Source organism: Passer montanus, unplaced genomic scaffold (genome assembly GCF_014805655.1).
Source record: "Passer montanus isolate IOZ18808 unplaced genomic scaffold, ASM1480565v1 scaffold16, whole genome shotgun sequence".
NCBI lineage: Eukaryota > Metazoa > Chordata > Aves > Passeriformes > Passeridae > Passer > Passer montanus.
In genome coordinates, this window is record NW_024363160.1 from 11874988 (window position 1) to 11886364 (window position 11377).

Below are 11377 nucleotides of genomic sequence, written 5' to 3' on the forward strand. Positions count from 1 at the left end.
CTGAAGAATCACTTAAGATCCTCCATTAATTTCTGCTGTTAGGGCTATTCCGTGGTATATTCTTTGGAGTTCAATACAGAGATTTTTGTAAAAGTTTAATAAACAGAGTTAGTAGCAACACAGCACCTGAAAGAATTCAGTTGTTCTGTCTGACGAACAGGGATTTCCTGCCTGTTCATGAAGAACTATGTGCTGTTGTATTCTGTGGGGGTCTTTATCAGAAAGCTACAGGCTAAGGCAAACCCCATGAAAATTTGCCCTTTGTTTCTCTTAAAAAATTACAAAAAATACCCTAAGCCAAAGAAAACCACATAAAGCAAACAAATACAAAAAATCTTTAGGGCTTTAAATTAAGTTGAACTTTTTTATTCCATTAATTATCTTGAATTTGCAAATTTTGTCAGAGTCTCTATCCTAAATATGCTTAGAATCTATGAAAGAGACCTTTGAGGAAACAATGAATTTGTTTTAACTGAGTTGGTTTCCTCAGGCTGATGCATACTCCAAGTGCTACTAGATAATTTAACAAGACTTTTCTGCATTTGTATTCAGCACTGTTTTATCACTCACAGATGATCTTATGTGAGACTTCAAAGGCTGTTGATGCAATTAACTCAGTTAATTAATTAATTAACACATGAAAGAAGGAGATTCTATTCCTTTTGTCTTGTGTAAAATCACATTATGAATAATTTGTTTGTTATCATGTTTTATTATTATAAAAATCACTAACAACACACTTTTTTTCTGAAAGAAAGGTACCGTATAAGAAAATTACCTAATCTTCTTTGATACTGGATAAGTAAGACAATGTATTTTCTGTTACTCACTTTAAATTTTAAAACATGTTAGATATTGAGTTTGCCTTTTACAATCTCTTTTCACAACACAGAAACCTTCCAAACTGTAATTTATATACACCATGCCTCTTGTCATTTTTGTGATGGCAAATGTCAAGGCCAGGTTCCTTTACATCACAAATACAGGAAGAAATCTTTAACTAATGTTCATTTGACTAGATTTTATGTTTGTGGTTTAAAAACTTGCTTACAACAATTGACAATCAAATAATAAATTATTCTTCATCAGTGAAAGCAATAACGTTATTAAGCAAGGTATTATTTTGTATTTTTCTATTTCGTGATTCAACAACTGTGGTGTCCTGTCTAGTGGTGAGGCAGCCCTGAGATTTTCCCCCAACCTATTCAACAGCTATTTATTTTATTGTCAAAGTACAAATAGTTACTCTATTTTATGGGTCAGAAACAGGAAGAAATAATTACTTTAACATGACTACAGGTGAAAAAACTCCTCTGGAATATTTCGTTACAGTGTGTGGATCCTTCCCCCTAATTACTTTTATTGTTACCACCTGCCAGTATCTGAATAATGGTTAATTGGAAGAATTAGCAAATTAGCATCTGCCAATTTTCTTTTTTTTTTTAAACAGCAAATGAGCCAGAGCATCAGTATTTATAGAGGAGCCCTAAACACAAGGGAAGGCTTTTGAAGAAAATTCTCCATCTCTAGAAATGTGATGGTGAGTATAAGAAAACCACAGAGAGTTTAAAGGAACCTCTAATTTTAAAAACAAAGGGGTTTTCATATTATTTATGATTTCTTTAAAGAACTTGCAATGATAGGAAGATGGGCCTATAAGCTGTAGAATTTTTATGGGAGTTAGAATTGGGAATAAAATTCCAACTAAAATTTTGGAGCAGACAATCTTCTTCCAAACTGCTGGAAAAGGTCCCAGTAAAACAAACACTATGGATCTGTAGAGAATGGTGTGGTTTTTATTATAAAAAGGTTCTTTTTATTAGAATTGCTGGACTAGCATCCTAGTTTCTATAATATTTATTCTTTTGTAATTCTGTATATTGAGTCTTGGAGACATTGACTGAGAGGACCAATCTAGTTTTTGTGTTTAAACAAAGTTTTCTGTGACTTTCTTTGATTCTAAAATGACATCTTATGGAACTGCAAAGCAGTAGTTGAACATGACCACATTTGTAAGTGGTTCTCTCCTGCAAGTGTTTAAATCCCAAGGGGATGAAGTGACACAACACTCATTACTTTCAGTGAGAGGGAGCCCCTTTTATGAGTGGAGCTGTCGACCACAATCTTGCATTTTGGGTACCTGCAGGGAAGTGTCACCTCCTGTGAGCTCACTGGCACAAAGCTCTGCAGAAAGGCATGACTGAAAACTTTCTGCTGGCACATGAGTGGGTCAGAAAAGCCTGTGCAGACATTCCTGTTGCCAACAACTCTTGCCAGGCATGCATCAGTTTTTCCTCAAGTGCAATAACTCTCACATCACATATGCAGGTAATGTTAACCACCTGGTGAGCAATTCAAAGAGCCTGTTGGTTCCCTCTCCATGTCTTTTTCCCCACTCCCCAATACTACGCTGCAGACCCTTAGACTTTTTGTAATAATCTTCTAAACTGCTTTATATACTGTGCTGCTGTTTCCTCCATCTGTTCCTTGCTGACTATTGTCTGAGCCCCTCTGTTCACCATATTGGCAATGGTGAAACTAATGTCAAAAATGGCAAAAACATGTTACCTCATACTCCCGCAGAGCTGTTTATCTTTCCCTTGTTTATCATTCTTTAAATTAGAAATTGAAATCCTTGCTCTATATTCAGCCAAATCTATCACTGGTCCTACTAGTAAGTGGAAAAAAAAGTAATAAGGGTGATATTTCAGTAAACAAGGATTGTGGTAGTGCTTTCCAAACCTGTTTTGGAGTCCATTCAGCAAAAAGGTTTAATTTTCCCAAGGGTTGATATCACAGTAGTCCAGAAGTATAATGCACAGATAACATAAATAAAACATGAAATTTCAAATGCATATAAACACTATCAACTCTTGCTTTTGTGGAATAAGATTACAGAAGGCATGATCAAAATCCCCTGAAACAATAGTAACAGGAGTCGAGAATTGTTCTGACCAGTCTTGGGTTTTAATAGGAAAAAGATGCAAATAAAGGATTTGCTTTGGATAAGCTTTAGTTTAATGTTTCTGCTAGTTTCAGGTTAAATCAGACAAGATTCTGATTTGGCTTTGGCTGAGACAAAATATTCTGAGCTTTTTTTCAGGATATTTTGGCATTCTTGCATAGCCAAAATGAAAAAGAGATTATTACTCACCTTCCAAAATTCTTAAATGTCATCATTCCTGGGGAATCATGTTCAGAAGAAAAAGCATTTTTATGATTTTATAATTGATTTCAACCAATACAAAGAGAAGAATTCTACAATAATGATTTTTGTAAATGTAAAAATCAAAGAAAGAAAACATGCTTAAATAATAAACTAGTCCCTTTCCAGGAAAGCTTTTCAGAATACTATATTAAAATATGACTCTTGATGTTAAAAATGGCTTACAGAGAATGAATGATGAACTGACATACTCTGTTATTCTTAAAATAATTTTTAAAAAGAACAAATTTGAAAAGCATGAAAAATGTGCAAATGAAAAAAGTGGATTTTTTTTCTTAGAAGTGCTAGATAACTCACAGATTTCTGCCATTCGGAATAGCAGAAATAACAGTTGGCCTGTTGAGGCTTTAGCAGAAATTTGACATTGGCATAGCTTATTTGTCTGGTTTTGATTGAGTATTAGTGTCTTTCACCCACCATGATCAAGTTATTTTAGAAGTGTGTACAGTAGGACTGCTGGTTAGGAAGCAAGTATGATTTTAATTCTAGGTATCAAAAAATCTACAACTTCTCATCACTCTTTTCTAAATCATTGGACATTTTCCTGCAAATCTCAGTGCTAATTCTCAGTGGCCTTAAGCATTCTCAGTGGCCTTAAGCAGACTCAGTGGCTATTTAATCATTCTTTCTTCATTAGGAACTGTAGTCTTTTTTCCTTTCCTGGTGAATTTCCTCCACCATCAAGAGTTTTTCCTTCAGTCAGTTGTTCCAATCCAAGCAAACTCCTGCTTCCCATGGCACTCAAGTGTCAACTGTTCCCTAAAATCAACAATCAGTTGCTGATTGCTGTAGTTTTCATTGTCAGAGTGGGACTACTCCCCTTTTACCACCAGCTTTTGACCTGCAAAATAGTAATAACAAGAGATATTCCTCAGGCACGTACCCAAAGGAAATGCAAAAAGAATTTGCCTGCCTAGGATGTTTTTCTCTAATCAGGCAGGCAGACTTTCAAAAACAGAGTTAAAAACACTCATGGATATAGGAAAATAATAATCTAGAGAATAATGGCTCCATCTAACTAATAGCCACTCCAATTTATGATATCATTGTCTTTTCAAAAAATCAATGCTAAAAATATGAGGAATGCTCAACCTGGTGTCAATTCCTAGAAGAAGAATGTTGGAATAAAACATTGTTGAGCACCTAGGAAATAAAACAATGAACTTGTCAGGAAATAGCTAGATTACACCAATGTACCTTTCTTCCAAAACCAATAGACCTTTTGCATAAAGGAGAAGCAATTAAAACAATACCAAACTGTAAGGAGCCTTTTGACACAGTTGCTGAATACATTATCGTAAGCACAGAAAACCTGATGAAAACAAAACCTGACATCTCTTACACAAGTGCATAAATTGAGAGGGGAGTATGTGCTTTTAAAAATACCCATTGGATTTGAATCTGGAATAATCTCTTTTATTATTGGTCCACACTTTCCAGTCTTGACTTGGAGATGGAATTGGAAGTAATTACCTAATATGCAGTTATAATTGCATTACAAAATCAGACTCCCATTAAGAGCAAAGTAAAATTTGGGTAACCATTTCTGGAGTGAATTTTTGATTTTTTTAAAATTCAAGCTGCAAGTCTAACTAGAAAAATATATAGAAGCACACCCTAGTAACAGTAATGAATTGTGCTTATAAAGGTTTCTGGCTGCATTTAGAGGCATGCAGTTTAAGAAAGGTATGGATCATTGAGAAGATGTTCAGTTGAGGAACAAGGAGAATGATCAGAACCTGGAAATGGTCATGTGTAATGACCAGTTGCAGAAATTAGAATAATTTACACAGGAGAAGACTGAGAGGAGGGAGATCTGATGATATCCTTAGAAACTTTAAAAGTTGCTAACCAAGAGAGACAAAATCTTCTCCATAGACGCTGTGAGATGAAAAGAGGTCTTGAGTTTAAATTGTTCTGAGGAATGTGTAGGTTAGCAGGAAGAAAACACCTTTCCATCTCAGAGGAATATTAAACAAAGAAATAGTCTTGTTTGGTCATCAAACCAGTGATGTTTTACCCAGAAACTCCAGTCATCATTACTGAGATTCTTAGGAACACATGTACAGATTCGTTGCCTGGAGTGTAATGAATGACACTGGTCTTGCCTGCTTGTTCTTTAAAGTCTCCTCACTTTTATCTCCATTATTCTCCTAGATGATTGACATATTCCAGCCCACCCATGTAACTGTAGCATTTTTAAATTGGGGTAGTCTTTGTCTGGAATAGAAAGGGTTTGGGATTTTTGCTCCTACCTAGCTCAACAGTCCACTGGTACCACTGAGACGCACATGGTAGTTTGATATTGTTGATAAATATGGTCAGCTCTCCCTCTAGTGGCATCACTCCGTTGGGATTTATTTAAAGAGGTTTTTCTCCTCAGGCCAGTGAACCTACAGGCACAGGAATCCAGACACAGATGTGCTGTAACCTCATATGTGGTTTAGCCTTTCCCACCAAAATTCATGTTGTCCCTTTTAGCACTGCTGTGATCACATTTAGAGACCCATCTGTGGCTCCTGGTCACAGCAGGCAACGTAAAGAAAGTGGCTTTGTGGACAGGGCTTCCTAAGTCCAAGCTCCCATTAGCCCTGGTAACAACAAATAGGATCTCACATTTTCTGTCCCAGTCTTTTTAATTTTAAATGCATGATGTACCTAAATCTTCAGTAGATTTCTAAGGAATAGGGAGAGATTTTGAAGGGGAGGCAGACTGGCTTTTTGAAAGTCAAGCCACAAAATGGCTGGTCAGAATCAAGAGAAATCGATTTATTTTTGATTGATTGATTTACAGATCCTACAATTAGTTTTCAAGTAGATATTAGGAATTAAAATGTTTTGAAAGGTTAGTCAGTTCAGCTTTCCACCCCCATTTGTAGTGGCAGCCCTAGGCACTTTTTCTGCTTCAAGGAATTGTGCCCAATACATGGGTGTTGATCATGATGAATGTGTCAGGCAAGGCACTTGTCTGTGTTTGACTGGTGATTCAGCACTTGTCTTGTGATTTCCTTGTTAGTTTTATGCAGAAAATTTAATACATACCAAACCAAGCAAAACCACAAAAGGAACCTGATCACATTTATACAATGTTTTTCTTTGTAACAAGTTACAGAGAAATTAATCTGTGGAAACATTGTACTCTCATGGAGAATTGTGCAGGTCAGAAAGTCTCCTGTTGCCAAGTTATTTTTTTATGTGAAAATGTAGACTTTTCATGACAATGTATTTGTTGTATTTCTCCACAGTTATTTTTTCTCTCCAAAGAGCGAAACTGCTCTATTATAAACTAAATTTTGTTTACTTCTGTCTCTATTTGACCATAGCACATAAACAAACTGGGAGTGAAAAGAAGTTGAGGACAGAAGAGGAAGGCTTTATAACTGGATGATTGTACAGCTCAGACATGATCAAATCTTTACTGAGCTCCTCAAGGAAGTTGATTATTTCAACTTTTCTACTTTGTAAAGTTTTCATGAAGAATGCTATTCCTCTTCTGTAAGGTTTTGTGCTTTTACTGTTCATTGTTATAATATATAAGGGGGAAAGATGATATGTACGTATATAAAGTCAAAGCCTTTAAATATTTCTATATCTGACTTATATTACAACAAGGAAATAGCATCTTAATGCCAGTACTTTAAATAAGGAATCACAATACAATTTAATGTAAATATTTTAAGTATTTTGTGTTCTATTGCTGAATTTTTATCCTCTTGAATGAATTATTTTCCTTAAATTCACCCTAAGGAATTTATGACTCATTTCAGGAACTAAAATTGACCATCCCTACACCATGAACCGAAGCTCTCAGGCCAACTACTGGCTTCTAAATCCGTATGAACTTAGAAATGGAACTCTGTTAAGGTCATGACTGCAGCAGTTGTGTTCTCTCACTGCTGAACCATGTATTTTTCTTCGAGCCAAAGCCACTGCCTTTTTTTCCAGAGCTGAGAATCCCTCAGTTCCATCCCCCCCAGAGGTGAAGTGAATGCTGTGGAATAACAACTTGGACACACCCACATGGCTCCAGGTTCCACTCTCATCCCATTGAAGACTAGGACAATTATAGCTCCAACATGGCATGAAATGAAACTGTTACAGTCCACAGATTGTTTGATAGCCCTTTCATATAATAAATGATGAATGAAAATCCTAACTCATTAACTAATATTCAGAATATGAAACAGAAATGTCTATTTTATAGACTCCAACATTTTCTATAGGAAGTTTATTTCTGATTAAAGTAGTTGATAATTATAAAGTTGCAAATGAATGCTGAATGGGAGAATATATAAAATGTTACTTTTTTGTGGCTGATTGTATTAGTCATGCAGACTATAAATTACTGATGATTAATGTGCACCTGCTCTGAATAAAATATAACAGCATTTTATCATAAGTTGCTATAATCTTATATATTAGAAATGTGGAAACATCCTTCTTCATTTTCCAAAAGTTCTTTTAACACACTTCAAGTGCTTCAATGTTAAAGCATTTCTAACTGCTCCATGATGATATAGTATCTTTCAGTAATTACAGGGAAACATGCTTAATGAATGAGGATGAAATAACACTATTAATGCTTAATGATGAAATAAGACTATATTGTGTCAACACAATAAATCTGTATCTCAGCAAGTGGCAGTTTGATATTATTTTGTTCATATTATTATTTGCTGAGGATGTTGTACATGAAATGTGAATTTCAGATCTATTGAGAAAGGGCGAAATGTCAGAACTGTGCATAGGTCTTTAATTAGTGAATTGTGCCATGGACAATGCCTTAATTCACAAGTGGGGGGAAAATATGTGGAGTGTTGGTATGTTTTTCTATGTTTATTTTCTCTTATTTAACAAATGTTTTTAGTTGTGTCTTGTTTAAAATGCATCTTCAACAATAACAGGAAAGTCTCAGGTATTAATTGTTAGACTTCATGATCACAGTAATAAGCTTTAAAATATTACTTAAGGGTTCAATAGATGAACAGCAAAGCAACTGAAACTTGTTTTAATCTAGTTCCATAACTATGACCTTTCTGAGATGAGATTTCTAACTTTCAGTAGTCTGAAAGTTGTGTCTAAGCTATATATCATGTACATATGGGATGTAGAAGTAAGGAAATATTTACCTCCAGAGAATTTAGATTGTTACTATGATAGAAAAAATCAGACATAAATCTAATCCAAATTTATATTGCTAAAAAATTGTAATAGCTGAATTTAGGTGCATTGGGAACACAGCTTGGAGTCCCTGGGACATTCTCCTTGTGACACTCAGGTCATTCTGATGAATGTGAGGGAGGTTTCAGTGGCACTAAGAGCCACTAGAAGACACTTTCACTTGCCTTGTCCCTTGTGGAGCCCCTCTATGGCTTTGCCTGGCTCTCACAGGGTATGCTGTTGGATAGAGTGGAGACTGCTTGTGCCACGGGCCTGTTTTAAAGATCCACCACTCCCTTGGATGAAGAACAAACTGTACTCTCTAACATGAAAAATGCCACTTTATCCAAATCAGGTTAGAGTCTAAATACATCTACAAACACTTATTTACAATAGCTAAAAGAGGCAACACAGTTACAAATGTTTGTACCTTTGCAGGGGGATAAACAGAAGACAATCTGTATATGGTTTGTTTGTACCAAGTGAAGTACTTTTTTTACCTACTCATCCATTGCTTTGTCTCTTGATCCAGCTTTGGACACACAAAACCTTATCAACCTTAGACCTTATCAACATCAGAGGTTTGATAACAGGATGCCTTGGCAAGACCAAACAGAACTTTGAGGATTAAATCAAGATTGCAAGAAGATTAAATCAGACTGACTTACCAGAAAAGAAAACTATATCAAGTTCTTCAAGGAAGAGATGTTCTAAAATGTATAAGTTTGTTTGTCATGATTAATCGAATCATTACAGCAAAACATTACTAGCCTTCCTAAAATTGTATATAATCATAAATATTCCACAATAAATTTGGATTCTTCTGACCATATTGGAGTCTCCCGATATCTCTTCATCACTGATAATCCAGCAATGCTCAGGGTATCTGCATTCTTCCTTCCTCTGGGAGGATATCCTAGCTGTTATACCCAGTCTCCTTTTCAAGGCTTCTAAGCAGTATTGTTGCTGATCCCTGCAGCTTACATAAGAGGTAGATGTTTTCTGCTGCAGTAACAATCATTTTCTTGGTTAGAAAACATACTTTTGCTTCTCTTTTTTTTTATTAGGTTACTATGTGATATTCCTCACAGAAGAAAGCAGCTTTCACTGGACCTTATATAATAATATCACTGTGTACACGCACAACAAAACCAGACAGCTAATTGCTTGAATTTCCCTGACCTTTTCTAATTAGATAATCTATAACATAAAATCAGGAAGAAATTATTATCTTCAATTTGTTCAAACTGTATTCATTTTCTGTATATTCTCTGGTGGCTTATAACCCTGTTTTTCTCTATTTTCAGCATGCAAAATAATAAAAGCTAAAAAAAGAGCCTTCACTAAAGACTTTTCATGTCTTTTTCATGTGCACTTTTTTTCACAGACATATAAGGAATTAGTAGGAAAATATACTATCTGCCTACTCAAACCATCAAAGAATGACTCTCAAGAAAAGTGGACTGACAGCATACAATAAAATAAATGTTTTCCATTTTTGAGGTGTCATGTTTAGAACTAGAACTTCACCCTTATTGACCTTACAGACACTATGAAAAATATCCACAGTAGGCAGTAGCAAGGTGCTTGGTGACTATTTTTTGTGGCTCTTAAACAGCAGATGGAAATGCAAAAGCAGTGAAAGGGGGAGCCTTCAGGTTTTGCATACAGGCGAAACCTTTTCATGAAAATATTTTCATGAAAAGGAACCCTGTGTGCTCAGAGTGAAATGACCTGTGGAGCTAAACATTACATCTTCCTATTCCACTTTCTGAAAGGTACAAATTCTGCTGTAAAATATTTCTAATCCTTGATTAACTATTCTTGTGGCTAAGAGCATAACTGTAAAAAGTGCCTCTGAAACAGTTTTAAGAAAAACTGCATTCAGAAGAAAATAACTATGCAATATTTCAGGGCAAAGCAACAATCTGGACAAGTACAAATGGAGTTTTCTGAAAAGAAATAAAGATTCTGTGTTTATGTGACAAATATGATATGTATCCTCTCCATTTGTCTCCTCATGAGAATCCTGACAGGTAACAGCGTCCAAGGTGATATTTGAACAACTCAGAGAAGTGAATAATATGAAACAGTGTTTTCTGTTATACATTCACAGCAGAAAAAAAATGAATATGAATTTTTTTGCCATCAGCTCAAGCTTTGCACTAAATTCTAGTACTTTCTTCATAGTACAATTTACTGATCCACAGCAGGTATATCACTGAAAAACAAAAAACCATGAAGTGAAACATTTTGCAATTCTTCTTATTATTTTGCTTAATTTTCATTTAAAAATTATGAAGTGAAATGCTGATCCCATTGCTTTAGTATTAGTTATAAATAATGCTTATGTGCAAAATAAATCTGAAAACACTCATAGCAATTATTACACAGCTATTCTAATTCATTAAACACTCTTAATCTATGTGTTTACAACTACAAAATAATACTGGATTTTCTCCTTAGACATAATTAAAATTAAATTCAGTTTGTCTCCTCAAAGTGTTTCTGACCTCAATGGAAATACTTTGACACTGATTCAAAAGGGATGAACCCACAACGGAGTCTACCAAGAACAGTTTACACCTGGCAAGGTGAGGGATGTACTCTCCTCACATGGGTATTTTGTACGAAGATATTCCACATGCTGTGATGACAGTTTCCAATAATAGAACATTGCACTAATTTCCTAGCTGGGGAAATATGAATTATCAGTCTGTTAAAGGCCTGCTAGCAGTTCATGCTAGGAAATGATGACTGTTCTATTCAGACAAGGCTGCTTATGTTTTAGGTTAGTTTCTCCTTTATCTTGTAGAGACTTGTAGTCTCTGTATGAAGAGTGTGTTCTATTCCCTGCAATATTTTGATTTATTACTATGAAAGAAGTTAGGACACAAGCATGCGTTATGATTTTGAAAGGAATAATTCACCTCACTAACAAAATTAAAATCCAAATCTGATCTTTGTATACAGCCAAAGGCAATAGCTAAA

The 11377-nt window shown here is 35.1% G+C and overlaps 1 long non-coding RNA gene across 1 annotated transcript; it reads left to right on the plus strand.

The window, feature by feature from the left end:
* The first annotated feature begins 1451 nt into the window (after positions 1-1451).
* LOC120499320 lies at positions 1452-7819 on the plus strand. The gene is made up of 4 exons (XR_005626846.1): positions 1452-1540; positions 2147-2328; positions 6550-6721; positions 6994-7819. It is a non-coding gene; the product is annotated as an uncharacterized LOC120499320 (long non-coding RNA).
* The last annotated feature ends 3558 nt before the right edge of the window (positions 7820-11377 follow it).